The sequence below is a fragment of the Canis lupus genome, chromosome 15 (genome assembly GCF_011100685.1).
Source record: "Canis lupus familiaris isolate Mischka breed German Shepherd chromosome 15, alternate assembly UU_Cfam_GSD_1.0, whole genome shotgun sequence".
Lineage (NCBI taxonomy): Eukaryota > Metazoa > Chordata > Mammalia > Carnivora > Canidae > Canis > Canis lupus.
The window spans coordinates 6,050,262-6,077,652 of record NC_049236.1 but is presented as its reverse complement, the minus strand read 5'-3'; the positions used below and the strand labels follow the sequence as shown (position 1 = coordinate 6,077,652).

The following is a 27,391-nucleotide window of genomic DNA, read 5'->3' as shown; positions in this document are numbered from 1 at the left end:
CAGGTGTCCCTAGGAAACAAATGTTTTATTGGCAGAATGCAAAATGTAATAGTTGAATACAGTTTTTGTAAGGCAAGTGTGTTACAAGAGTGGAATTCACTTTGGAGGATAACATTTCACATCACTGGGGTTCAGAGTTAGCTTTTTCTATCAAAATGGATGGCAAATGTTCATCTGTTAATATTAGCTGAATTCTGTAGTGCGATTGTCAAAGATGACATATGTCATCTTTGAAATGCCTTCACACAGACTGATACTGCTGAATATTTTAATATTAATCCATGAGCACATGATTTTTTTGAGCATATGGTTTATTTGAGCACATTCATCACTTGGAAGGCATTTAAAGAATTCTGTTAGGTTCATTTCTTGATATTTGCCTTTTTGGGTACCATTACACTGCAGACTAATCCTTTCCAATGGAAGATTAGATGGAAGTTTTTTCTTTTTCTTTTTTTCTTTTTTTTTTTTAAGTAATCACACCCAACGTGGTGCTCAAACTCACAGCCCCAACCAAGATTGAGAGCCACACACACCACTGACTGGGCCAGCCAGGCACTCCTAGATAGAAGAGTCTCAGTTGCACAGTTAGATAGATTTTGAAAGATGGAGATTTATTTTGCACTTCATTAAGATTGAAAATATGCTGGAAGTGTAGTTTGAATTAAGAAAATACGTCTTTCGGGGATCCCTGGGTGGCTCAGCGGTTTGGCCCCTGCCTTTGGCCCAGGGCATGATCCTGGAGTCCGAGGATTGAGTCCTGCATTGGGCTTCCTGCATGGAGCCTGCTTCTCCTGTGTCTGTTTCTGCCTCTCTCTTTCTCTCTGTCTCTCATGAATAAATAAATAAAATCTTAAAAGAAAATACATCTTTCAAATTTTTAAAAAATATTTTATTTATTCATGAGAGACAGAGAGAGAGAGAGAGAGAGAGGCAGGCAGAGACACAGGCAGAGGGAGAAGCTGGCTCCATGTAGGGAGCCTGACGTGGGACTGGATCCCTGGTCTCCAGGATCACGTCTTGGGCTGAAGGCGGCGCTAAACCGCTGAGCCACCCGGGCTGCCCATACGTATTTCAAATTTTTGTGGGAACAGCGATCTCATTGCTTGTGTTAGCTTTGACAGTACAGGTAGTGAATAAAGTAACTTGACATTACCTGAGGTTCAAACAGTGTTTAGTGTTAAAATTTGCCATAGTCTGTTTTTCCTAAAAGTGCTCTTTTGCTTTATATTTTTTTATTGAAATCATTAGGAAACATTATCAACTCTAAAAAAAAAAAGCTAATTTCTAAAGCCTTTCAGTATTCATTAATAATGTTTAAGGGTGGGGAGCCTGGATGGCTCAGTGCCTTCGGCCCAGGGGGTGATCCTGGAGTCCCAGGATCGTGTCCCACGTTGGGCTCCCTGTGTGGAGCCTGTTTCTCCCTCTGCCTGTGTCTCTGCCTCACTCTCTCTCTGTCTCTCATGAATAAATAAGTAAAATATTAAAAAAAAAATAATGTTCTTCAGAAAATTTTCAGATTAAAAAACTGCAATAATTAATTTTGCTGCTAAGCTGTTGAACTGCTGTTTGGTAGTACAAATGAGGATGCACTTTCTATTTCTGACAAAAATCCACAGAACTGATGATGGTTAAGTCTACAAAAGTGAATTGACAGTAACTGAAGGTCAGTCTTGATAATACTGGCTCAACATGTGATTAAGTTCTTGGCAGAGTTCCTGCTGATGAATAGTACAGTGAATAACCATATGTTTGAAACACCTTACATTCCCTCCCTCCCTTCTTTCCTTCCTTCCTTCCTTCATTTAATTATTTATTTGAGAGTGAGAACATATGAGTAGGGGGAGAGGAAGAAGCACACTCCCTGCTTTGCAGGGAGCGCAATACAGCGGTTGATCCCAGGATCCTGAGACCATGACCTGAGCCAAAGGCAGCTGCCCAACTGACCGAGCCACTCAGGTGGCCCAACAACACCTTACATTTTCACAAGCTCTATCCAATTAAGCCCTACACATTCTTACCACCATCATTTGTGACACATCTTAGCAGATTCAAGTTCAGGTTGTATTAGTGTTCTAATTGAAAGAACATTTGAAAGATTCTCACCTAACGATCCACATGACTATTCATAGAGGCTAACTCTTCATTTTATTTTTTCTTTTTTTCTTTTTTTCTTTTTTTCTTTTTCTTTTTTTTCTTTTTTTTCCTCTTTTTTTTTTCTTTTTTTTTTTTTTTTCATTTTAAACCCAGCATTGACTTCCCCACTAAACAGCTATGCAATATATCTGTCGTATCTGTTGAATCAAGAGCCAAGGAACACCACTGAAAATCATCACCCACCCACCCCCCACCTTTTAACAAATGTTCTGTTGTTGAGTGGTTTCAGATTTACAGAAAATCTGAGAAAATATGAAATGTTCCTGTGAATACCCCCATACCCATTTCTCCTGTGAACATATTAGTATGGTATATTGGTCCCAGCTCATGAACCAATGTTGATGTATTCTTTTTTTTTTCTCTAAAGTCCTTGTTTTTTTTTTTTTTTTTTAAATTTTTATTTATTTATGATAGTCACAGAGAGAGAAAGAGAGGCAGAGACACAGGCAGAGAGAAGCAGGCTCCATGCACCGGGAGCCCGACGTGGGAATCGATCCCGGGTCTCCAGGATCGTGCCCTAGGCCAAAAAGGCAGGCGCCAAACCGCTGCGCCACCCAGGGATCCCTAAAGTCCTTGTTTTATTCACATTTTCTTAGTTTTTACCTAATACTCCTTTTCTGTTCTAGGATCCTGTCTAGGATATACATTTAGTTGTCATGTCTCCTTAGATTCTTCTTGGCTGTGACACCTTTTCGGACTTTTCTTATTTTTGATGACCTTGACAGTTTTGAGGAGTGCCGGTTAGAACATCTTCAAGTGGGATTCTTGTCTTGAAAAGACTGGTGTTACGCATTTTAGTGAGAAAGACCACAGAGGGTAATAAGGTATCATTTCATCACATCATATCAAGGAATACATATTATCAGCATGATTTATTGTTGATGTTAATTAACTTTGATCACCTGGCTAGGTTTTTCCAGGTTAAGTGACTCCTTCACCTCCATACTGTACTTTTTGGAAGGGAACCACTAGACTAGACATTCTACTTCTGGTCTACCTTCTGGAGGGTGGAGTATATACATAAATTATTTGGGATTCTTCTGCATGGGAAATTGGTCTCCATTTATAACAGTATAGATTCATAGATGTTTTATACTTCAGGTTATCCATTACTACATTTTGTACTTTTTTTTTTTTTGGCTCTTGAGAACTCTTTCATTTGGACAGGAGGGTCCTTTTGACATATTCCCTTCATTGTGGTGGTTTTTGTATGTTTGTTTTTTGTACTTCCTTTCTGGCACTGCAGGATACTCAGGTTTATCCAATGTATTCCTTGCCCCAGCCCTAGAATCAGTCATTTCTCCGAAGAGGTTTGGTTTCTTTTTTTGGAGAATGTTATTACAAGTCAAAGTGTGTGGGTGCTGGGTGTGCTTATTGCTACTGGAATGTTACTGTTTATAGGTCTTCTCAGCTGACAAAGCAAGGAGATGTGTGTGTATATACATACAGGAAATATGTGTATATCAAGACATTTCATATACGTATAGAGAGATCTGTAAATATGTCTGAGGTATCCGTGTGTATCCATTTGTATTAGGCTAAACAGGAGCTTATACTGGTATATCCATTTCTAATCCAGGACCACCTGGACCATTCTACATTCTAGCCTTTCTTTTTTGTCTCTGGCTCCCCACTCCCAACATTGAGAGATTTGGCTCTTCCCATCTGCTATCCGTTTACTTATTAATTCCAGTATGCATGTATAATAGTTTCAGAATTGTTAACCCACACCCCTGTGGGAAACAAGTTTAACATCTAGGATACAGTGATGTGCATTTCCTTTTGCTGTTAGTTTTTCCTGTTCCATTCATGTCCGTGGTTGCTCATCTGCTTTTTTTTTTTAAAGATACATTTATTTGATAGAGTGCACAAGTGGGAGGGAGAGATCATCTCAAGCAGACTCCCTGCTGTGCACAGAGCCCAATGGGAACTTGATCTCATGACTTTGAGATCATGACCCCTGAGGTCACAACCTGAGCTGACACCTGAGCTGAAACCAAGAGTCGGATGACTGCACCACTGGGGTGCCCCTGCCTTATTTTTTAATTGATTACTGATGTTGCTCTCATTGTCCTCAAGTTTTCCAGTCAAGAGGCTAATAGTCTTTTTTTTTTTTTTAAATAAATTTTTATTTATTTATGATAGTCACTCTCTATCATAGAGACAGACAGTCAGAGAGAGAGAGAGAGAGAGGCAGAGACACAGGCAGAGGGAGAAGCGGGCTCCATGCACCGGGAGCCCGATGTGGGATTTGATGCCTGGTCTGCAGGATCGTGCCCTGGGTCAAAGGCAGGCGCCAAACCGCTGCGCCACCCAGGGATCCCAAGAGGCTAATAGTCTTAAATTCATTTTCTCTGTACGCTTTTCTTTGGCTGCCACAAACATTTAATCAACTCACTGTAAATACATGGCTTTCTTATTAAGCTAACAAATGAACCACTCAGAAACTTAGTTTGGTTGCAGCTTCGTTTCTATTTGTTTTTTTTTTTTTCTTTTTAATTTTTTTTTATTTATGATAGTCACAGAGAGAGGCAGAGACACATAGGCAGAGGGAGAAGCAGGCTCCATGCACCGGGAGCCTGATGTGGGATTCGATCCCGGGTCTCCAGGATCGTGCCCTGGGCCAAAGGCAGGCGCCAAACCGCTGCGCCACCCAGGGATCCCTCTATTTGTTTTTATGAAGATTTTCTGTTGTGATGAGATACTCTGTTTTAAGTTTTCTAATTTTTTCTAACAGAATCCTGTTAGATAGGGCAGCCCTGGTGGCGCAGTGGTTTGGTGCCGCCTGCAGCCCAGGACGTGATCCTGGAGACCCTGGGTCGAGTCCCATGTCGGGCTCTCTACATGGAGCCCGCTTCTCCCTCTGCCTGTGTCTCTGCCTCTCTCTCTCTCTCTCTCTCTCTCTCTGTCTCTATGAATAAATAAATAAAACTTTTTTTTTTTTAAAAGAATCCTGTTAGCTGTGCATATTGTGATGAGTACTTAATTTGGTAATGTTGAGGGGGCAGCCCGGGTGGGTCAGTGGTTTAGCGCTGCCTTCAGCCCAGGGCCTGATCCTGTAGATCCAGGATCGAATCCCGTGTCGGGCTCCCTGCGTGGAGCCTCTTCTCCCTCTGCCTTTCTCTCTCTCTCTTTCTCTCTCTCTCTCTCTGTGTCTCATGAATAAATAAATAAAATCTAAAAAAAAAAAAGTAATGTTGATAAACATTCTTGGCACAGTTTCATTTTTTTCATAATAGAATTTTGCCACCTAAATCATTAACAAAATAATCTACACTGTTTCTTATTCTTTAAATGGGTAATGTTCAAAGTTCGCTTCTTGTTTTAACATACGGACATATGCTGGTAATTTAAAAATAGTAATAAAATGACAGTGCATGGTACTTGAACTATGGAGCTTAACTGCACCACTGCAGTCTGTAGCAGTGCAAAGTGATGACCACATGCAGTCTCTTTCGCAATCTCTCAACTCTGCTGTTGTGTGAAAGCAGCTATCTGTAAACGAAGGAACATGGCTGTGTTCCAATAAAACTATTCATAGATACTGAACTTGGAATTTCATAGAATATTCACACATTCTGAAATACTCTTTTGATTTTTTTTCGACCATTTAAAATTATAGAAACAATTCTTAGTTCATGGGTGGTAATAAAAAAAAATAGGTTGGGCTAGATTTGGCCTGCGTGCATCATTTGCTGACCCCTTAATGTAGAAGGCCCTGTATTTGTGACCGACTCATTTGGAAGTATTTTTTTCTCCACAAAGCCATTTGTAGTAATTTCACCAGCTCTGGATTCAGTGTCGATTCCTGTTGATGCCATGGAAGAGACTTAGAACAGACATTGCACAGTTTTTTGTGGTAAAACACTAAAGGTTTATTTGCCTTGCTGTCATAATCTCCTCAATCCCTAGTATTTTTTTCAATGGAAGTAGCTATGGTTGAAAAAAAATTTTTTTTTTAAGATTTTATTTATTTGAGAGAGGGAGTGTGTGCAGGATGAGGAGCAGAGGGAAGAGATGGACAGACTGTGCTGAGTGTGGAGCTTGACTCGCGGCTTGATCTCAGGACCTCAAGATCGTGACTTGAGCCTAAACAAAGAGTCAGATGCTTAACTGACTGAGCCACCCAGGCACCTCTAAATTTTGTTTTTTTGGTGGATATTTTGGGTTAACTTGAATAGAAGACACTGTTCTTTTATTCTCTTTTATGGGTATCTTACTGTTGACACTATAACACATTAGTCTTTTACAAGCAAGTTATGCTTGGTGGTTTAAAGAACTAGCTTTGAACTCAGGTTCATAGGAGCAGGCAGGGTCATCATTCTTGACTTTTCCTCATGTTCTTTATCTCAGGAAAAGATTACTGTGGGTTCTTGAGGTGAGATAAAAAATTCAATGGGATACCTGGGTGGCTTAGTGGTTGGGCAACGCATCTTCATTCAGTTCAGGGCGTGATCCCGGGGTCCTAGGATTGAGTACCCATTGGGCTCCCTGTGGGGAGTCTGCTTCTCCCTCTGCCTGTGTCTCTGCCTCTCTGTGTGTCTCTCATGAATAAATAAACGAAATCTTTAAAAAAAAAATTCAAAACTTTAACCATAGGGGGGTACAAAAGCTATGGTCCTAGAATATTTAGGAGCTATGTTGTCACTTAAGGTCTGGTAGTATTTAAAACGTGGGAGTATTCCGAGGTACATTGTGGTCTAAGCCACTCCTTTCCTTTACCTGGATTATTATGGGCAATATGTACCATTTTTTTCTGATTGTGCCCCATTGAAATCTGTTCTACACTCAGCAGCCGAAATGATCCTTCTAAAATATAATTTTGGTCATGTTACTCTTCTACTGAAAACTCTCCATTGGCTGCTCACATTTCCTGAAGAAAACCAAAGTCCTTAAGATGGCTTGCAAGGCCGTATCTGTTCACTCATGTCTCTGTACTTTCATCCTCCCCCTAGAATATGACCTCTAGGAATGAAGAGATTATTCATGAGAGAGATGGGGGGGGGGCGCAGAGACACAGGCAGAGGGAGAAGCAGACTCCTTGTGGGGAGCCCGTTGTGGGACTCAATCCTAGGACCCCAGGATCATTCCCTGAGCCAACTGCAGACACTCAACCACTGAGCCACTCAGGCGTCACAAGAGATTTTTAAATTAGTGAACCACCAATTGTCTAGAATAGTACCTGGCAGTGTGGTCGGTACTTAATAAATTTTTTTGTTGAATAAGTGGACAGTTAGAAGGGAAATTATGTAGAAAGGGAAAAGCTATATTATCAGCAGTGCCATGGTATTCTTGTTAATAATCTGGTATTTGACCAACCGAGGTTTGGAGACAGGCTGAAAAGTATGCCTATAACTGTCCAGATGACACAGGCAGGACAAGTTGGGGAGAGTGCATAAGAACTAGTGGAAGGGTTGACTTGGCTTTAGGAGTCTCCTTACAGTCACAGAATAACTAAGGGCTATATCCTCTGATTTGCTTCTTCACCCATTGCAACAATGGAAGATTGAAGACTTGTAGGGTGATAAAATTTTTGCTAGTCTCCAAGAGGAGATTAATTAATAGGAAAGAAATCTAATGGAGTAGTAAAATGGAAGGTTTTGTGTGTGTTTCCTAGCTATCTGGTTAGAATCCTAAGAATGGGTGTATCAGAATAGTTCATTTCTTTAATACAGTACATTGTAGAATAAGTGGTTCTCAGTCCTGGAGTAGTCATTGGGACTTCGTCCAGCTGACATGAGCCCCTGCATCTCCACAGTGAGAAACACGGAAAAAAGTTTGGGTTGATGTGACCTAGGTTATGTTCTAAGAATATGTGGAAAAATATTTTGCAGGAAAGATTTTGAAAGTCCTATATTTTTACTATTTATCAACTAAGTAAATGTAAACACTGTCATCAATTTGGTATAGGGTCTGACCAAATACTAATGTTATCTGGATAAAATAGTCTTACCCTGTTAGTTTTAAGAGTAGGTTTTTATTGCCTCTTCCTAATGTTGATTACCTGATTACCTTTGGTATAGGTCAAGATTTTATTGCTTGGGTTTTCAATTTACTTAGCAAACACATATCAGCATTAGGTATATAGAGTTTGCAGTCCTTTGAGGGAAATTGACCTTAGTAGATACAATGAGTGTAAGGAGAGACGTGTCTAGGGCAACATCAAGAAGTAGTCCTGAACTCAGCCTGTGTGCACAGGGACAGCTTGCTAGGGAAGGAGATCCCTGGAGGAATGAGTAGGCGTTTGCTTGGTGGGAGGAGAGGAGGCATAGGCTGATGGTTCACATGTATCAGGACACCGTAGCTTGAGGAAAATACAATCCTTTTCCTGGTTAGGTGGGCAAGGTTCAGCTATGTGCAAACCACAGATTTCAGGGAAAGCTAAGATGGGTGTTCTTAATTGAGTAAATGAGTAAATTGAGTAAATGAGTGAAGAGAGATTGTTAAAACCGCATCTTGATACTATTTGAATCTTGGGTACCGTCCTACTGTAGAGCAATATGAATGAATGGTACAGCTTTAACGAGCTAGCAGTAAGGACATTACATACTTGGTGATCTTGGAACTTTGTGTTCCTATTTGTTTTGGATAACACTACATAGCTTTGGTGAAAAGCCATGTTAGTGGTGTTTAGGTCTGAGAATATTTAAATAACTGGATCAGAAGGATTATTTAGTGTCTTGAGGGATTGAAGTTGGGGAGTTGTTTTAACTTGAAATGTGTCTGTTGAATTCAGTTCAGCATACCTCAGTTACATTTTTTTGTTTGTTTGTTTGTTTCAGATCTCTGATTCTTCTGAAGTAATTGTCCAGGTTAAATTATGGAGTTTGTGAATTAGTCTTGCATAATGCAAACCGTAGCACCTGAAATATTGCCAGTGAGAGTATCAGGTTATAAGAGGAAGGTTTTAGCTTTCCATTCTGCAGCTTTACTGTAGGGAGTTCGATGGATAAAAAAGTGTGAGACAGAAGATCCTAAGGTCAATATGCTTTGAGAGAGAAGCCTCTGTCCACTGGAGTGAAGTTGAGGGTTAAAGTGGAGTTTTTGCTTAGAGATTTCAAGCATCTATATTTCATGATACAATTTGCAAGGTTTGGGTAGTTGTCTTATCACTGCTTGTTTCTTCTCGTTCCAGAATTGTATCCTGACTTTGTAAATTGGAGAAGCCAGTAACACTGCCAGTGTTCTTTTGTGGTGGTGTCTGGGATCCGGTGCAAGTTGAATCATTGTTCAAATAAGGTAATTGCATGGTGGTAAAAGGACCTAATAATAACTTCATTGGCTTATAAAACCAGTCTTAGGTTAAGGGTTGTTTATCTAGAAGATTCCTTAATGGTCATTCAGGGTTCTTATTAAGTGATGTTTATTTTTCAGTTAAATAAACAAACAAGATGTTAAAGTAGCCCTCTTCTCTCTAATTTTCTTCTTAAGTTGTAGAATCAGCACTTACCTTTTTTATTTTAGCTGACTTCTGAGTTCTTTAATAACATGTTTTTTCAGTAGGCAGTATTGAAAAGATCATCCATAAACTTGACATATATATAGGCATCATTAATATTTTGGTGAATAGTCTCTTCATGCCTGTGTTATTTGGATATGTGTGTATTTAATCAAAATTGGGGCTAGACTTTATCTTGCCTGGTTCTTGTTCACATTCCCTGTTTAGATTTTTTCTTTTTTTTTTTTTTTTAATTTTTATTTATTTATGATAGTCACAGAGAGAGAGAGAGAGAGAGAGAGAGAGGCAGAGGGAGAAGCAGGCTCCATGCACCGGGAGCCCGACGTGGGATTCGATCCCGGGTCTCCAGGATCGCGCCCTGGGCCAAAGGCAGGCGCCAAACCACTGCGCCACCCAGGGATCCCCCTGTTTAGATTTTTAAACATGGCATTTCCTCATGGATGTGGCATGTAATTTAAAATAATCTAAAAAATAAAAATGAAAAAAGTTATTTAAGATCCTTTTTGGTAGACATTTAGGCTCTTTTGCATATCTCCCTGTCTGGTAATGATGTGATAGACATGAATAAATTTATGTATACATTTGATTTTCCCTCAGTGTAGTTTCTTAAAAAGCATTTTATGTATTGTGTTTTGTTTTGTTTTACTTATTTTCTTAATACATGTACTAAAATCTTTCCTAGTCCCTTAGAAGGAATCATTTCCAACTCAGTTGCTTCTTTTGTTACTGCTTCTATGTACTCTTATTTTCCTACTTAATGATTTTCTAGTTTTTAAGATTATCTCTTTATTTCCCACCGTGGATGGTATTGATTTTCTGATAGAATTCCTGGACCATCTCACATGCTTCTATTTACTGTCACTGGTTATAATGTAATTCTGGTTAGTGCAGTATTCACTGTTACAATGTTATGACTGTGTACAACTTACAGCCAAATTGTATTACGTGTTATGGTTGATTTTCCTGTTTTGCATGGCTTTTTATCTTCTCTGTTGTTAATACCTTTTTTTTGGTCTGTCTTGCTTAATTTATTTGAGAGAGAGAGCGTGGGAGAGAGTGAGAGCACAGGCAGGGGGAGTGGCAGAGGGAGAGGGAGAAGCAGGCTCCCTGTTGAGCAGGGAGCCTAATGTGGGGCTCAATCCCAGGACCTTTGGGATCATGGCCTGAGCTGAAGGCAGACGCTTAACCAACTGAACTACTCAGGTGCCCCAGTAATTAATCTTATTTTATTTTATTTTATTTATTTATTTTTTCAGTAATTAATCTTTAAAACTCTATCCAGAAGTGTAAATCTTCTCAATACTTTAAAGATTTTAGCTGTTAGTTTTATTTTCCTGGAGATACCTTCTGATCTGTTCCATTTTGGATGTTCTCTAGGCAGCTCCCCGGTTGTCACGCTTCTATTTCAACAGCAGTATGCTCATGACTTTTTTCCTATGTCTCTTGTACTAGGTCCTGTTCTCTTTTCCCATATCCTTTCCTTTTTTTTTTTTTTTTTTTTTTTTATATCCTTTCCTTCTTGATTGAATCTCTTGTTTTGGAGGAGCACATTTCTCCCTTGGTTTCCTTAGAAAAGGATATGCAAGAGGTGTAAATGGTTTAGACAATCTTTGACCTCAGAAACTTTAGAACTTCTCTTTACCAACATTCTGAAATTTTATTTTATTTTATTTTATTTTATTTTATTTTATTTTATTTTATTTTATTTTATTTTATTTTATTTTATTTTATTTATTTATTTATTTATTTATTTATTTATTTATTTATTTATTTATTTATTTATTTATGATAGTCACACACAGAGAGGGAGAGAGAGGCAGAGACACAGGCAGAGGGAGAAGCAGGCTCCATGCACCGGGAGCCCGACATGGGATTCGAACCCGGGTCTCCAGGATCGCGCCCTGGGCCAAAGGCAGGCGCCAAACCGCTGCGCCACCCAGGGATCCCTGGAATTTTATTTTATTTAAAGATTTTATTTATTTATTCATGAGAGACAGAGAGAGAGAGAGAGAGAGAGAGGCAGAGACACAGACAGACGGAGAAGCAGGCTCCATGCAAGGAGCCTGATGTGGGACTGGATCCCAGACTCTAGGATCACACCAGGGCCGACGGCAGGCGCTAAACCGCTGAGTCACCCAGGGATCCCCCTGGACTGATCTTTTAAATTTATCTTTTTTCTGTTTCCATCTCTATTTTATGGAAGATTTTCTTGGTTGCATTTTCTAGCAACCCTCCAGCCCTGTGACAACCACCATTTCACTCTGAATCTATGAGATAATCTGTTTGTGATGCCTCATGTAAGTGGAATCATGCAGTATTTGCCTTATTGTGACTGGCTTATTTCACTTGGCATCATGTCTTTCAGGTTCATCAGTGTTGTTGCATGTTGCATAATTCTTTTTTTATTAAGGCTGAATAGTATTCCATTATGTGTATATACCACGTTTTTTTTTTTTAAAGACTTTTAAATTTATTTATTCATGAGAGACACAGAGGCAGAAACACAGGCAGAGGGAGAAGCGGGCTCCACGTAGGGAACCCGATGTGGGACTCAATCCCAGGGCTACAGGATCACGCCCTGGGTCAAAGGCAGCGCTAAACCGCTGAGCCACCCGGGCTGCCCTACACCACGTTTTCTTTATCTATTCTTCTGTTGATTGACATTTAGGTTCTTTCCACATCTTGGCTATTGTGAATAATGCTGCAGTGAACGTGGAAGTGCTAATAATCTCTTTGAGATCCAGATTTCACTGCTTTTGGATAAATACCCAGAAGTGGAATTGCTGGGTATATATTCTTTTATTTTTAATTTTCAGGAGCTCCCTTTTGTTCTCTGAAGCAAAGAGGTGAAATAATAGAGTATTTAAGATTGTGGATAGTTTCTTAATGTGTAAAATGAGAGTAGTAATAGTGTGTACCTCCTAGCAGGGTTGTTGCTTAAGTGAATTAATGTAGGTGAAGCATTTGGAGAAGTGCCTGGTATTACTATATTATTATGTTGCTGTCCTTTTATGATGGATACAGTATCTTTTATCTCTGAGAAAAAAAATTTTATCTCTGAGAAAATTAATAAATAGGCTCTCACAGGCCTGCCAAATAGACATTAATATTTTCTTTTTCAATGGCTTTTTATCATTTCTTTAATATATCAGGAATTTTATTTTGTTTATGGTAAGAAGGAATCTAACTTTCTGTGCCAAATTGTTTTTTCTAATATTTTATTTATTCATGAGAATACACAGAGAGGAGAGAGAGAGAGGCAGAGACACAGTCAGAAGGAGAAGCAGGCTCCATGCAAGGAGCCTGATGTGGGACTTGATCCCGGGTCTGCAGGATCACGCCCTGGGCTAAAGGCGGCGCTAAACCGCTGAGCCACCCTGGCTGCCCTGTACCAAATTGTTAATTAGTTGTCCTGACTACTGATTTATCCTTTTATCTAGTGATTTGAAAAGCCATGTTCCGGGAGTACCTGGGTGGCTCAGTTGGTTAAGTGTCTCTTAGTTTCAGTTTAAATCGTGATCACATGGATTGTGAGATTGGGCCATGTGTAGGGCTCCATGCTCATTGAGGAGTCTCCTTAAAGATTCTTTCACTCTGCTCCTCCTCACAACCTGTCTCTGTCAAATAAATCTCTAAAAAATAAAAAATAAAAGGGTGCCTGGGTAGCGCAATTGGCTAAGTGCCTGCCTTTGGCTCAGGTCATTATCCCAGGGTCCTGGGATAGAGCCCCATGTTGGGTTCCCTGCTTAGCAGGAAGTCTGCTTCTCCCTCTCCCTGTGCCCTGCTTGTGCTCTCTCAGTCTCTCTTTCTCAAATAAAATCTTAAAAAAGAAAAGCCACCTTTGTAAAATGTGTCTTACAGGATATTTTTTGGAAGGGTTATATTTCTAAACTTTATATTTTATTTCTCTAATCTTGTACTAATACTGTGTTTTTATTGTAGCTTTTATTTCATCTTTTACTTAGTGATGCAAGCCTTTCTTTACTTTCCACCCTCAGCAAACAAAATATAATTATTTCCATACTTTGTATTTTCATCCATAGGGAAATATGACATTTCTTCAAGAAACTTAAGTATTGGTAATAGAAAATAAAGACTAAAAGGATATGTACTTAGGAAATCAATTGCACAATTTTTTTTTTTTAAGTTTATTTATTCATGAGAGACAGAGAGAGAGTCAGAGACACAGGCAGAGAGAGAAGTAGGCTCCTGCAGGGAGCCTGATGTGGGACTCAATCCCGGGACCCCGACCTGAACCAAAGGCAGACGCTCAACCACTGAGCCACCCAGGTGCCTGCACAATTTTTTTTTTTTTAAGATTTTATTTGTTCATGACAGACACAGAGAGAGAGAGAGTGGGGCAGAGACACAGAGGGAGAAGCAGGCTCCATGCAGGGAGCCCGATGTGTGGGACTCGATCCGAGGTCTCCAGGATCACACCCCAGGCTGAAGGCGGCGCTAAACTGCTGGGCCACCAGGGCTGCCCCAATTGCACAATTTTTAAAATAACCATACTGGATGTTAACCTTTTAGGATTATTATCTTTGTCTTTGAAGGCTGCTTTTGATTTTTTTTGATTCTTTTGATTCAGTCCATAGATGTTTGAATCCTTGTTACTGTGTCTCCCCTGTGTGTTGGGGATACTGGCTGTGAGCCGGACAGACAGGACCTGTGTTCTTGGGGAGCTTACTTTCTAGTTTGGGGAGGCAAATAAGATGATTTCAGATTATCCTAAGTGTTCGGAGAAAAATAGAACTACCAGAGAACAGTGGTGGGGGATCAGTGAGGTTTCATTAGACAATACACTACAGGAGGCCTTTTTAAGTAGCTGAGATTAACAGGATGGGAAAGGAGCCAGCCATGCTCAAGGGTGCAGAAGAGTATATTTGGAGACAATGGCAAGTGGAAAGGTGCTGAGACCATAAATGCCTTCCTTGTTCAAGGAACAGAAAGAAGGCCATTGTGGCTTGGAGAGAGTGGCTTGAAATGGTGTTGGACAATTGGGCAAGGACCACATCAATCACTTCGTATTTTGAAACTATTGCAAGCCAGATCTTTCATATATAAATCTGATGAAATCAGTTTGTTTGTTTATTAAGGAATATGTATGTATATATACATGAAAATGATGTTCTAGGGAATAGATTTGTTTCTACAGATGGTTTATATGCTGTTGCTGAAGGAAATCCCACAGAGGAGCTGCACTGCTCACATATATCTGAACTTAGTTCTGGTTGAGTATTTGGATCTAACTGGAGTTGGAGTAGTTGTGTCTTTAGATGTAGAGAGCTTTGAAGAGTACTTTAATTAATTTTTATAATTTTTTTTTACCTTAATTAATTTTAAACAGAAGTGACAGGTTGGGTTCTTCTTGGTTTCTTTTGTAGATTCAGGGTCTTTTATAGGCTCAGGATAAAATCCAGAATGGTAGATCTTGAAATCATTTTTGGTTTCTTATGTAGAATTGTGTGTATATTTAAGACACTTCTCTTTTCCCCCTCAATGTGTCTGGTAAAGTGCAGCTACAAATGGAAAGCCATCAGGTGGTTATATGAACAGAAAAATCTTAGTAGATAGGATCTGTAAACTGCAAAAATAAATGATAAATTTATTTTTATTTTATTTTAAATATTTTATTTATTCATGAGAGACACAGAGAGAGGGAGGCAGAGACACAGGCAGAGGGAGAAGCAGGCTCCATGCAGGGAGCCTGATGTGGGACTCGATCCCGAGACTCCAGGATCGTGTCCTGGGCCGAAGGCAGGTGCTAAACTGCTGGGCCACCCAGGGATCCCCATAAATGATAAATTTAAAAGTAACTAAATAGGGGCTCCTGGCTGTCTCAGTCAGTAGAGCTTGCCATTCTTGATCTTGGGGTTGTTTGAGTCTGGTTGGGCATAGAGGTTACTTTTAAAAAAAGTAAATAAAAATAAAAGTCGCCAAATGATATAATATTGGACCAGGTTTAAAACTTGACCATTCAGGGATCCCTGGGTGGCGCAGCGGTTTGGCGCCTGCCTTTGGCCCGGGGCACGATCCTGGAGACCCGGGATCGAATCCCACGTCAGGCTCCCGGTGCATGGAGCCTGCTTCTCCCTCTGCCTGTGTCTCTGCCTCTCTCTCTCTCTGTGTGTGACTATCATAAATAAAACAAAACAAAACAAAAAAAAAAACAAAAAAACAACTTGACCATTCAAAAAGACATACATAATCATTGTTGTCCCATAGGACAGCACTGTCCAAAAGAAGTCCAGTATGAGCTATATGTAATTTTGGATTTTCTAGCAGCCATGTTACCAAAAAAAAAAAGGAAATGAAATTAATATATCCAATACTTTCTCATTTCAACATGTAATATAAAAATAACTAGTGACTTTACTTTTTTTTTTTTTTAAAGATTTTATTTATTTATTCATGAGAGAGACACAGAGAGGCAGAGACACAGGCAGAGGGAGAAGCAGGCTCCACGCAGAGAGCCTGATGTGGGACTCGATCCCGGGTCTCCAGGATCATGCCCTGGGCTACAGGCGGTGCTAAACCGCTGCGCCAACAGGGCTGCCCTGTACCAAGTCTTTGAAATCTTGTATTTATTTTCTTCCTGTGGCTCATCGCAGTCTGGACCTGTGACATTTCAGTGCTCAGTAGCCACATGTGTATTGGACCATACGGTTCTGAAATCTCATACATCTGAGAGAACGGAAAAATTAATACAATTTAATTATTGAATTATACACTCCCATCTTCCAAATATAATTTAAAGCAGTGAAAGAATAACATAATGAAACACACTTATTATGACTTATTACCGTCATCCTACTCCTTGTAATCTGCAAAGTGTCCATAGACCACTAGTTTTGAATCCCTTTCCAGGTATCCTCAAAAAGAATTTTGGATAAATTCTGGATTTATCCAGAATAAAGAATGGATTGCTTTAAAGGTGATTGCAGTGTGTGCCACTGGTTTCGCCCAAAGTATTAGTAATGATAATTTCATTTTAAAAAAATGGTTAAGTGTCACAATTGGATGTTCAGCTTTTAAAGAGGTTTACCATAATAAGAGCCGAAGGAGGCTTTATGTCATTAGTCAACATAGACTATAGTGTCTTTATTGAGTTAGAAAAGCTGAGAGTTCCTCTAAAAAGTAAAAAGATACTCCCCAGTGGCAACACGTACTCATTTAAAACTGGAACTAAAATTGTTGTTAACCCACCTGAGGGATAGAGGAGAACAGCCTCTGGGGTGAATTGGAGATTATTTAAGCTGCTGACTATGCTATGCTATTCATTCTGTTTTTCTAATGATGAAAGATTAATTGCCTAGATGGTCCTGAGCTTAGTAGACCCCCACTGAGAAAATTCTCAAGAGAAGATGCCGTATGGATTGCCTGCACTGGGAATATTGTGATGAACAAGTTCCAAATGAATGGCCCCTCAACTTGATGTTCCCTGCTAACATCCAGCAGCAAAGGGATTCGTTCTCCAAAGGTCATGACCTGAGAATGTGACCTTTTCTTGCTTCTGTATACCTCTCAGTGCAACACATGCTGATTTAGCTAATGAAGATATAAAACACTATTGTTCCGTGTAGGAAGATGTCTGATTATTTACTACTAATGGCAAGAAAATAGAATTCAGTGGTGAAACCTATTTGCTCGCTGAGAACTTCCTCAGTATGTCCTCCTCACCACTCTGGGGTTGTAGCTAAACATAGGTTGTGGTGTGAACCCACCAGGCATATGCCAGGCAGTTAATGTGCACTTACCTAGCTCCTATGGTGGTTTTGTGAGTGGTAGGTTACTTTTGGAAGATTGGGAATGGGAAGTATCTTACCCAGCTAATGATTGCAGGAGCCAAGAACCTAGTTCTTTTTTGATGCCAAAGTCATGACTCCCTCCAGAACCTGGCCCAGTATTAGAAAGTGACTCTCAGGAGTGCTGTCTTTTTGAGACAGGCATTTTGTTTATTTATTTTTACAGATTTTTTTCTTTTCTTTTTTTTTTTTTTTTATTTTTATTTTTTTTAAATTTTTTTTTTTTTTTAATTTATTTATGATAGTCACAGAGAGAGAGAGAGAGAGAGGCAGAGACACAGGCAGAGGGAGAAGCAGGCTCCATGCACCGGGAGCCCGATGTGGGATTCGATCCCGGGTCTCCAGGATCGCGCCCCGGGCCAAAGGCAGGCGCCAAACCGCTGCGCCACCCAGGGATCCCCTTTTTCTTTTATTTTTAAGTAATCTCTATACCCAGCGTGGGGCTCAAACTTACCACTGGGAGATCAAGAATTGCATGCTTTACTGACTGAGCCAGCCAGGTGCCTGGGGATGGGGCATTTTATTTATTTTTTATTTTCTAAAAAAATTTGGGCAGGCCGGGTGGATCAGCAGTTAAGTGCCTACCTTCGGCCCAGGGCGTGATCTTGGAGTCCTGGGATCGAGTCCCATGTCGGGCTCCCTGCATGGAGCCTGCTTCTCCCTCTGCCTGTGTCTCTGCCTCTCTCTCTCTCTGGGTCTCTCATGAATAGATAAAAATAAAAAAAATTTTTTTTAAAGATTTTATTTTTATTATTTTTAAAAAAATTTTTTTAATTTATTTATGATAGTCACAGAGAGAGAAAGAGAGGCAGAGACACAGGCAGAGGGAGAAGCAGGCTCCATGCACCGGGAGCCCGACGTGGGATTCGATCCCGGGTCTCCAGGATCGCGCCCTGGGCCAAAGGCAGGCGCCAAACCGCTGCGCCACCCAGGGATCCCAAGATTTTATTTCTTTTTTTTTTTTTTTTTTTTTTTTTTTTTTTAATTTTTATTTATTTATGATAGTCACACAGAGAGAGAGAGAGAGAGAGGCAGAGACACAGGCAGAGGGAGAAGCAGGCTCCATGCACCGAGAGCCCGACGTGGGATTCCATCCCGGGTCTCCAGGATCGCGCCCTGGGCCAAAGGCAGGCGCCAAACCGCTGCGCCACCCAGGGATCCCAAGATTTTATTTCTTTATTCATTTTGTCGCAGGCCCTGAGCTCAGGGCCCCATGGGGTTGGGCTCTATGCCCAGCGGGGAGTGTGCTAGAGAGTCTTTCTCCCGCTGCCCCCTCCCTCCCAGCGAAAATAAATAAATCTTTGGTGGGGGGGGGAAGCACTTTTGGGGAAAAAATGGCAGTGTCAAATATTTCCCTAAATGCCGGATAGGTGAAGTGAGCTCCCAGTTCATACAGTGAATTTTGGACTCTTGTCGACTTAGAATCAGCCTTAGCTTTTGGGGTTGCTAATCAAACGCATAGTTTGTTAATATGTATTTTCTGCTCTCTCACAGTGATTCTGTCAGCTGTTAGAAAGTATTCACACTTCTAAAAACAAGTTGATGAAACAGCCCACAACGGGAATGGTATTTTGGACTACTCACATCCTGGAATCAGGAGATAGCTTAGGGTTGCACTTTGGAATTTGCTTTAAATGTGTTTGAACGTAAATTGGAGTGATTGTTGTTTGCTGATAAATAGTTATTCCTGTGGACTTCTTTGCAGAGCACACATGGAGAAGCATGTAGAGGTGAGGGATTTGGGTCTCTTCATTGCATATCTGAGTTTGATTTTTTTTTTTTAACATTTTATTTTTAAGTGGGGCTTGAACTCCCAACCCCTAGATCAAGAGTGCATGCTCTACTGACTGAGCCAGCCCTGTGCCTCTGGGTTTTGTGTTTTTGTTTGTTTTGTTTATTGAGGTATAATTGATATACTAGATTCAGGTGTACAACTTAATGACTTGATATTTGTTTCTGGGTTTTTTAATATAAGGAATCTCTGCTTTTTTATGTTTTTTGTTTGTTTTTTAAGGAAAAAGATAACCGAAAATAGCTGCAGAGACTGGCTGTATCTACCCTTTATTAGGATTTTGACCGTAGAGCCACGTGCAGAGAACTGATAGGTTTGGAAGCTGGATGATTGATACACTTGGGTTCTTTACGCTCTTCATTTCTAGAATTGTGTATGAATCTGATAATAAATTAATAAATGCATTTTGAAGAAGTAGAGCACAGTTGGTTAAAAGGCTGACCTTTCTTAATCTTCTTTTAAGTTTTTTTTTATTTTTTAAGGTTTTTTATTTATTCATGATAGAGACAGAGACACAGGCAGAGGGAGAAGCAGGCTCCATGCAGGGAGCTCGACGTGGGACTCGATCCCTGGTCTCCAGGATCACACCCTGGGCCAAAGGTGGTACTAAACCACTGAGCCACCCAGGGATCCCCTTCTTTTAAGTTTTATTTATTTATTTATTTATTTATTTTTATTTTTTTTTTATTTATGATAGTCACACAGAGAGAGAGAGAGAGGCAGAGACATAGGCAGAGGGAGAAGCAGGCTCCATGCCGGGAGCCTGACGTGGGATTCGATCCCGGGTCTCCAGGATCGCGCCCTGGTCCTAAGGCAGGCACTAAACCGCTGCGCCACCCAGGGATCCCTTCTTTTAAGTTTTAAGAGTAAAACAATCTCATTGTAATAAGGTTTCTCCAAATGGACTTTCAGTAATTACAACACAGCTTTATTTATTTAGGGTCATGGAAGTTACTATTTTAGATTTTAAAAGATATCTTAGAAGAAGGCAGAAGGATGTTTGATTCCACATTAAATATAAAAGAATCAACCCATTAACTCTGGAATGTCAACAACTTTTATTTTTAGAATATAGAGGGAAGTCATCTGTAAAATGAACAGCTAAGAGAATTATATGTAAAGTAAAAAAGCTGTCATCCCGTCTCTCTCATTTTGTGTCTCCTTTCTCCTGCCCCCTTCCTCTTGATATCTTGCTTCCTGCTCTGTAGATGTAACCACTGTTAACGGTTTGCTGCATATGCTTATATAGGGTATGTCTTATATGTACATCTGTACCTAAAAATTACACATTTATAAAGCAGTTCTATAGAATTCAATATTTAAAGTTTAAAAATTTTTAATATTAACTTCAGAATAGATTTTTTATATTTTATTTATTCATTATTTTTTTTGAATTTATTTATTCATAGAGACGGAGAGAGGGAAAAAGAGGAAGGGAGAGAGAGAGAGAGAGAGAGAGGCAGAGACACAGGCAGAGGGAGAAGCAGGCTCCATGCAGGGAGCCCGACGTGGGACTCGATCCAGGGTCTCCAGGATCACACCCCGGGCTGCAGGCGGCGCTAAACCGCTGTGCCACGGGGCTGCCCAATTTTTTTTTTAAATAAAGTGAGCTCCATGCCCACATGGGGTTTGAACTCATGACCCCAAGATCAAGAGTCTGTGCTCTATTGACTGAACCAGCCAGGTGCCGCCAGAATTATTTTATTTTATTTTATTTTATTTTATTTTATTTTATTTTATTTTATTTTATTTTATTTTATTTTATTTTATTATTTTATTTTACTTTATTATTTTATTTTTGATTTTATAACTTAGGGCAAGGCCAAGCCTTTTGTTTATTATATCTTTAAATTATTCAAACAATAATTGCCATTTTCCCCACCTTTAGGAAGGTGTTTAATATACATGTATTTTTATAAATTTTAGGACCTCAGAATTGAAATTAGTATTACCTTTACTGATTTACTTAATAATTTATGAGAGCCACTTAACAATGAATTATTAGAGAAATGAGTGAATATGTTAATTTCAGTTTTGAATTGAAATCAGAGACCCCTACATTGTCATTCTCCCCAAAGGCCTCACCCCCATGGAATTTCAGTTTCTTTAGGGATCTGAGTGGGGTGTGAAGCCTTGGCAAAGTGGTACCTTAGACCCCCCAGCTGCTCTTGATTCTGTTTCCCTCTTTCACTCAGGAGACGGATAATCTCCAGAGAAAAGCATAAAATAGTAAACATGTTTAATATTTCACCTGAGTTTTGCTTTCCTACCCTGAACTTACCCAGAGGTATACAGAGTACAGATGAGGCCATGGCTTTGTCCATAACGGATTAAGAATGGTGAAATTTCTCTCTCGGTATTTTTGCATCTACCTTTTCCTTATTTTGCTCATTTTGTGTCTAGTTCACCAAGAATTTTCTAATTCTTACCCTAGTGACTTTTGAAAGCATGGCTGCCTTGACTGAACGTGGCTCTGGTGGAGTTTGACTCTAACCTGGTACTAATGAAGTGTGAGTGTCTCTCTAGCACTCAGTCAGTTAGTTTGGCCTTCTGTGCATTGGTGTAAGTTGTAGAACAGACGAGAGTGATCTCAACTCCCAGTTTTGCAGGTGTGATTAGAGCTGTGGTGCATACTGAGTTCTCTTCCCGGATTGTGTTGTTAATATTTGATGAACTGGTCTTTTATTATTCCTGCTAGTGTAGTGGAGAGGAGAGCATGGAGAATGAAGAGGAAGTTTGAAAGAGACAGTTCATTTAGCGTGTGAAGTGTCCATTCTGTGGCTAAGCACTGTGCAGAGTGCTGAAAATACAATGGAGAGCAAATCAGATGTCGTCTCTCTCTAGTTCATTTTATAGCCTCCTGGTTTTGGTATCCTGAATTGTTAAACTAATTTGGTTAGCACTCTCATGATACCTTACGGTCATCAGATGTAGTGTCATCTGATCTGACAAAGTGTGCTGTCCTCTTGGCAGAGCAGTGACTTAGGCCAGGAGCCTGCCTGGGCAAAGGACTGCCAGTGCCGGGCCATGTGGAGTCAGTCTTCAGGAACTTTTCCCATTCTTTTAGGGTTATGGTAGCGATCCATAACCAGCTAAGGTTAATTTTAAGACTTGTTTTAAAAGCAGGTGTCTGACAACAACAGTTGAAGACCAATTAATGTAATGAACCATATAAATAGAATAAAGGACATGATCTCAGTGACACAGTAAAAACATTTGAAGAAAAAATCCCACACACGTTGGTAATAAAAATATTCACATTAGGAATAGGAAGAGACTTCCTCAGTCTGATGGACCCCTGTGGAAAACCTGCAGCTATCATCATACTTAAAAGATGGATGGAAGCTCTATAGTAGAGAATCCTCCCAGAAAGAGGCTGGTGTTGAGCTGCACCTTTCCAAGCAAGGACCATTTTTTAAAACTCTTTGGTCTCATACTTTCAAGTTTCTTTAGATGATTGTTGTGGGTCATTAACTCATAGCTTTCTCTGTCTTTGAACTTCAAGAAGATAAATTCCTATGTTGCAGTTTCCTGCTTTCAGTATTTATTCATGACTAAAACTGGGCTTATAAACTTAAATCCTAGATGTTTTATGCATTTCAATACTTCAGTGTATCATATGGTGTTGGCATTTTTTATTTTTTATTATTTTTTTTTTTTTTGGTGTTGGCATTTTAAACTAGGGATGTAACCTTAAAGAATTCTAATAAACCTTAATGCTAGTAAGATTCTTGCATTTCTTTTTTGGAGAACTGGTTTTGGGGAAGATTTCCATAGGTGAGCGTTCTGACCATTAGTTTTGACCATTAGTTTTCCATAGGTGATTGTTGTGACCAATTGTTTTGACCATTAGTTTTCTCTTAGTTTCCACTGAGAGGGTGATTTTTATTGAACCTGTGCTGAAATTACCTAGGTTTAGCGCTTACTTGGGTCCTGTAACCCAAATTAAACATTAAAATAAATGCTCATTTGTGACACTCCTGCTTTCTTGAATCAACACTTGGCTTTTCTGTCATGAGTAAGGATTAGTAATGAAAATTTTATGTTGTTAATAAATTCTAATAATCTAGGAAAATAAGATATCCCAATATGCTTCATTGCTGTAGGGAAGCTGCTGGTGCTAGAAAAAGAGGCTGGTTTTTATCAGGAGAATACCTTGTACTTTGGTCTTGTAATTGGTTGTAATGTGTACATTGAAATGAGAGTTCAAAACCGTGTGGAATGTTGACTATGCTTTTTAAGGTACGTGAGATCTCTTGAAGAAATTGAATATCTTGTGAGATAGTAAGTTTGATATGGAAGTGAGAAAAGAAAAGGTGTAGTCTGCTCAGCACAGCCGTGGAAGCATTCAAGCAGTTTGGGTGCAGATATCCAGAGATCAGACTATTCATCATAGGCATTAGTCTCTCGTGCACCTCCATTTTCGTATCTTTCCATGGGTTTAGAAAGCTTTAAAGGATTTAGGTTTGAATTGTTTTCACATATCAGGAAGGCTTTGGGTCTGCTTCATGTTACCATTTTGTTTTCAGGTTATAGCATATTTGTCTTCTGTTTTTGTTTGCTTGACTAGTAAATTCTCTTTCTATAAAAACAAAGTCTAAGAAGACCTTTTTTTTTTTTTTTTTTTTTTTTTTTTTAAGAAGACCTTTTAAAAAATGAACCGAGTATTTATGGATGAGGGATAGTTGTGTGGTTTATATGTAGCTGGTCATTTGATGCTGCCAAGATCAGAGCCCCAGTGTGGCCTTTTGAGGTTATATATTTGGCACTACTTAAGCTTTAGTAAGCCAGTCTCCTGCTGGACCTCTTGGTAGACTGCCCACAGGGTTCTGGCTGGGGGTATATACTCCCATAATGTTTGTTCTAGTGAGTTCAGCAGGTACCTAACAATTGCCAAGATAATACTGGCATAATGACTGCGGACACTGAGAAGAAACCTAATCTGGGGTGAGAAGGGAAAAGGAATAATTGAATTCTTCCCTCTCTTGGAGAGTTTTAGATTTAGAGAAGTTTGCTTTGGGTTTGTCCGCCAATATTATTTCTTTTTTTGGAGTTGAGAAGTAAGATGTGTTTTTAATGATATAAAAGCCATATAATTACATATCTTAAGACCTTTGTTTTAAGTAAAATGCATCTGTTCTCCTAAGACCTGTTGTTCTGCTTAGTGATTAGAGAAGTGTGTTGTGGGGAAGAAAGCTTGGGCTTTGAAAAAGCTGATGGCTTTGGGAACTGTACTACTCTCAGGTGGCTCTGCAGGAGTAGTGTGGAAGTGCACCCTTGCTCCAAATGACAGATCGTATCTGAAGTAATTTCAAAAGGCGGTTTAGGACGCCCGGGTGGCTCAGCCGCTGAGCATCTGCCTTTGGCCCAGGGCATGATCCTGGGGTCCTGGGATAGGGTCCTGCATGGGGCTCCCTGCGTGGAGCTTCTCCCTCTGCCTGTGTCTCTGCCTCTTCTCTGTGTCTCTCATGAATAGATAATTAAAATCTTAAAAAAAAAAAAAAAAAAAGACTTTGAAATTCTTCTCTTGGGTTTTCAAGAATATGTAGGAAAAAAGAACTAGAATAATAGTTGTATAAGTACAGGATGGTTGAGGAGGACATCTCACAGCCGCAGCAGGGTGTATGAGGAAAGACCTGGGTCGGGCTTAGTGACTTCAGGCTCACTCCCAAATCAGCGTGTGCTTGGTATGGCTTTCCAGAAGGAGAAATTTTCGGGTGCAGTAATACCATCTAAAGAGTTCTGTATTAGCCACATTTAGAGAGTTACTTTCAAGTTCTGAGTATCCCAGTGAAGGAAGACAAATGAATTGATTTTGGGGCAAACATGTTTAGGTAATAATGTGGGTAGGATACCCACATTATCTGAAGAATGTTGGACAGTTGAAGATATTTGGAATTTAGGAACCAGGTCTTCTATTTCTGCATCCTTAACATGCCAGGCACATAATAATGACCATTGATTGCTACTTGTTTCAGTTGGTAGATTCTTTTATAATGATGTAGGAGGATGACTGCCTTACCTTAATTGTGAGAAATTTTTACCCAAATTGTGTTTAAGGGGACATGTTTTTAGCTGAGGCACATTTCATAGTCATGAGCTATTATGCCATAGTTCTTCTGTAGGGACTGGACTCATTTAAGATATTCTAAATGAAACCTCCTCTCCAGGAAGAGTGGGGTTTGTTGAAGAAGCAAAACTTCTTTTGGGGAAAATTTTAGTTTGAACAGAAATCAAATGCTAGGTACTCATAACATGTAAAAAGGTGCCACATTGATTTCCAAGATAGTGTTGGTCTTTCTCACTTCCCAATATATTTGTAAAACACGTAAAACATGGACACAGAAGAAATGGTAGAAGTGGGAAGAGGTATGTGTAATCACAGTGAAGTCTAAAAGTCATCAAAAGAGAATTGATAGGATGCGGATGCCTGAGTGTGAGTGGCCTTGCGGTTGAGCATCTGCCTTTGGCCCAGGGCGTGATCCCAGAATCTGGGATTGAGTCCTGCATCAGGCTCCCTGTGGGGAGCCTGCTTCTCCCTCTGTCTCTTTCTCTCCCTTTCTCTATCTCTCAAGCATAAATAAATAAATCTATAAAATAAAAATAATTGAGAGTTCTTTTATATTTTGAATATAAAATAGTATATGTATGTATATCAAGAGAAGAAACTTCTCAATCTGGGATTGAGTCCTGCATCAGGCTCCCTGTGGGGAGCCTGCTTCTCCCTCTGTCTCTTCTCTCCCTTTCTCTATCTCTCAAGCATAAATAAATAAATCTATAAAATAAAAATAATTGAGAGTTCTTTTGAATAAACGTTGCTTATTTGATAAAATGGCTTTACTTAGGATTACTAAATAGTATATGTATGTATATCAAGAGAAGAAACTTCCTGTCTTTTAGGCACTTCTTTCCCTTTCTCTTCAAAGTGTAACTTGCCCTTTTTTATGTCTTCAGGTGACAGCTTAACTGCCACCTCTTGACTATCTTATCTAAATTAGTCACTACTACACTGTATAGATTGATAAACATTATATGGTCTTTTTCTTTGAGTACCTACCAGAATTTGTGATTACATTTTTGCTTGGTTGCTTATTTTATTTTTCCTCAGCACCTCTAGACTATAAGCTCCATGAAGGCAAGGATTAAATCTAAATTTTTTTTTTAAGGCAGGAGGTGGGTTGAGGGTAAGAGAGCATCAAAAGTAGGCTCCATACCCAGTGTGATCCATCTCAGTCCTGAGATCATGACTTGAGCTGAAATCAAGAGTCCAGCTCTTAACTGACTGAGCCACCCAAGCACCCAAAATCGCTTTAATTTTAACTATTTATCCACTAGCTACCATCCTCTCGAATGAGTTAAATGAATCATTGGTTTATTTCCAGCTGTGTTTTGTTTTGTTTTTATTTTTTTAAAGATTTTATTTATTCGATAGAGAGCACAAGAGCACAAGTGAGGGGACAGGGAGAGGGAGAAGCAGACTCTCCTCGATCCCAGGACCCTGGCTGGGATCATGACCAGACCTAAGCGACTGGGCCACCCAGGCGCCCCTCAGCTGTGGTTTTGTATCATCCAAAGTTATCCCATTTATTTTTTAGGGTATAATTTTTTTTTAAGATTTTATTTATTCATGAGAAGTACAGAGAGAGAGGCAGAGACACAGGCAGAGGGAGGAGCAGGCTCCACGCAGGGAGCCTGACGTGGGACTCGATCCCGGGACTCCAAGATCACGCCCTGGGCCAAAGGCAGGCGCCAAACCACTGAGCCACCCCAGGGATCCCCTAAAATTGAAGATTGGGTAGAGATGTTATGAGGCAGACAAAGATAGCCCTGAACTTGTGACAGAAAAATACCATTTAGGAACACTGAATCTAGGAAAACCCAATATATTTTGAAGGCCAACCAGAAAAACAAAATGGATTTTCCATACTCAATTTCTGTAAATTGCTCAGTTGCACCTCCACCTCCTATACCTGAATAATTTAGTCCTCTACCCTGGCTTTGCACAATGACCCTACTGCCAAAAATCAGCTTCCAATGGAAATCTCTTTGACCTGGCTGAAGCACACAACAGTTCAGTACCTTTGGGAGGGTCTAGGCTCTAGGTTTATTTGGATGGCATCCTCATTTAGGAGTCTCTTATTCATTACCATTTGTCTTTGGCTTCCTAACAGTTTC

At 39.8% G+C, this 27,391-nt stretch overlaps 1 protein-coding gene across 4 annotated transcripts in view; it reads left to right on the top strand.

Annotated features, from left to right (window-relative positions):
• THRAP3 (thyroid hormone receptor associated protein 3) overlaps positions 1-27,391 on the top strand; it is a 66,953-nt gene that overhangs the window by 16,326 nt on the left and 23,236 nt on the right. For 3 of the 4 annotated variants that reach the window (XM_038557884.1, XM_038557886.1, XM_038557885.1), the window contains one exon: positions 9,293-9,396. The exons of the other annotated variant lie outside the window; for it this stretch is intronic. The gene's annotated coding sequence lies outside the window, so the exon portion shown is untranslated. The remainder of the gene's footprint in view (positions 1-9,292; positions 9,397-27,391) is intronic. 4 annotated transcript variants of the gene reach the window in all.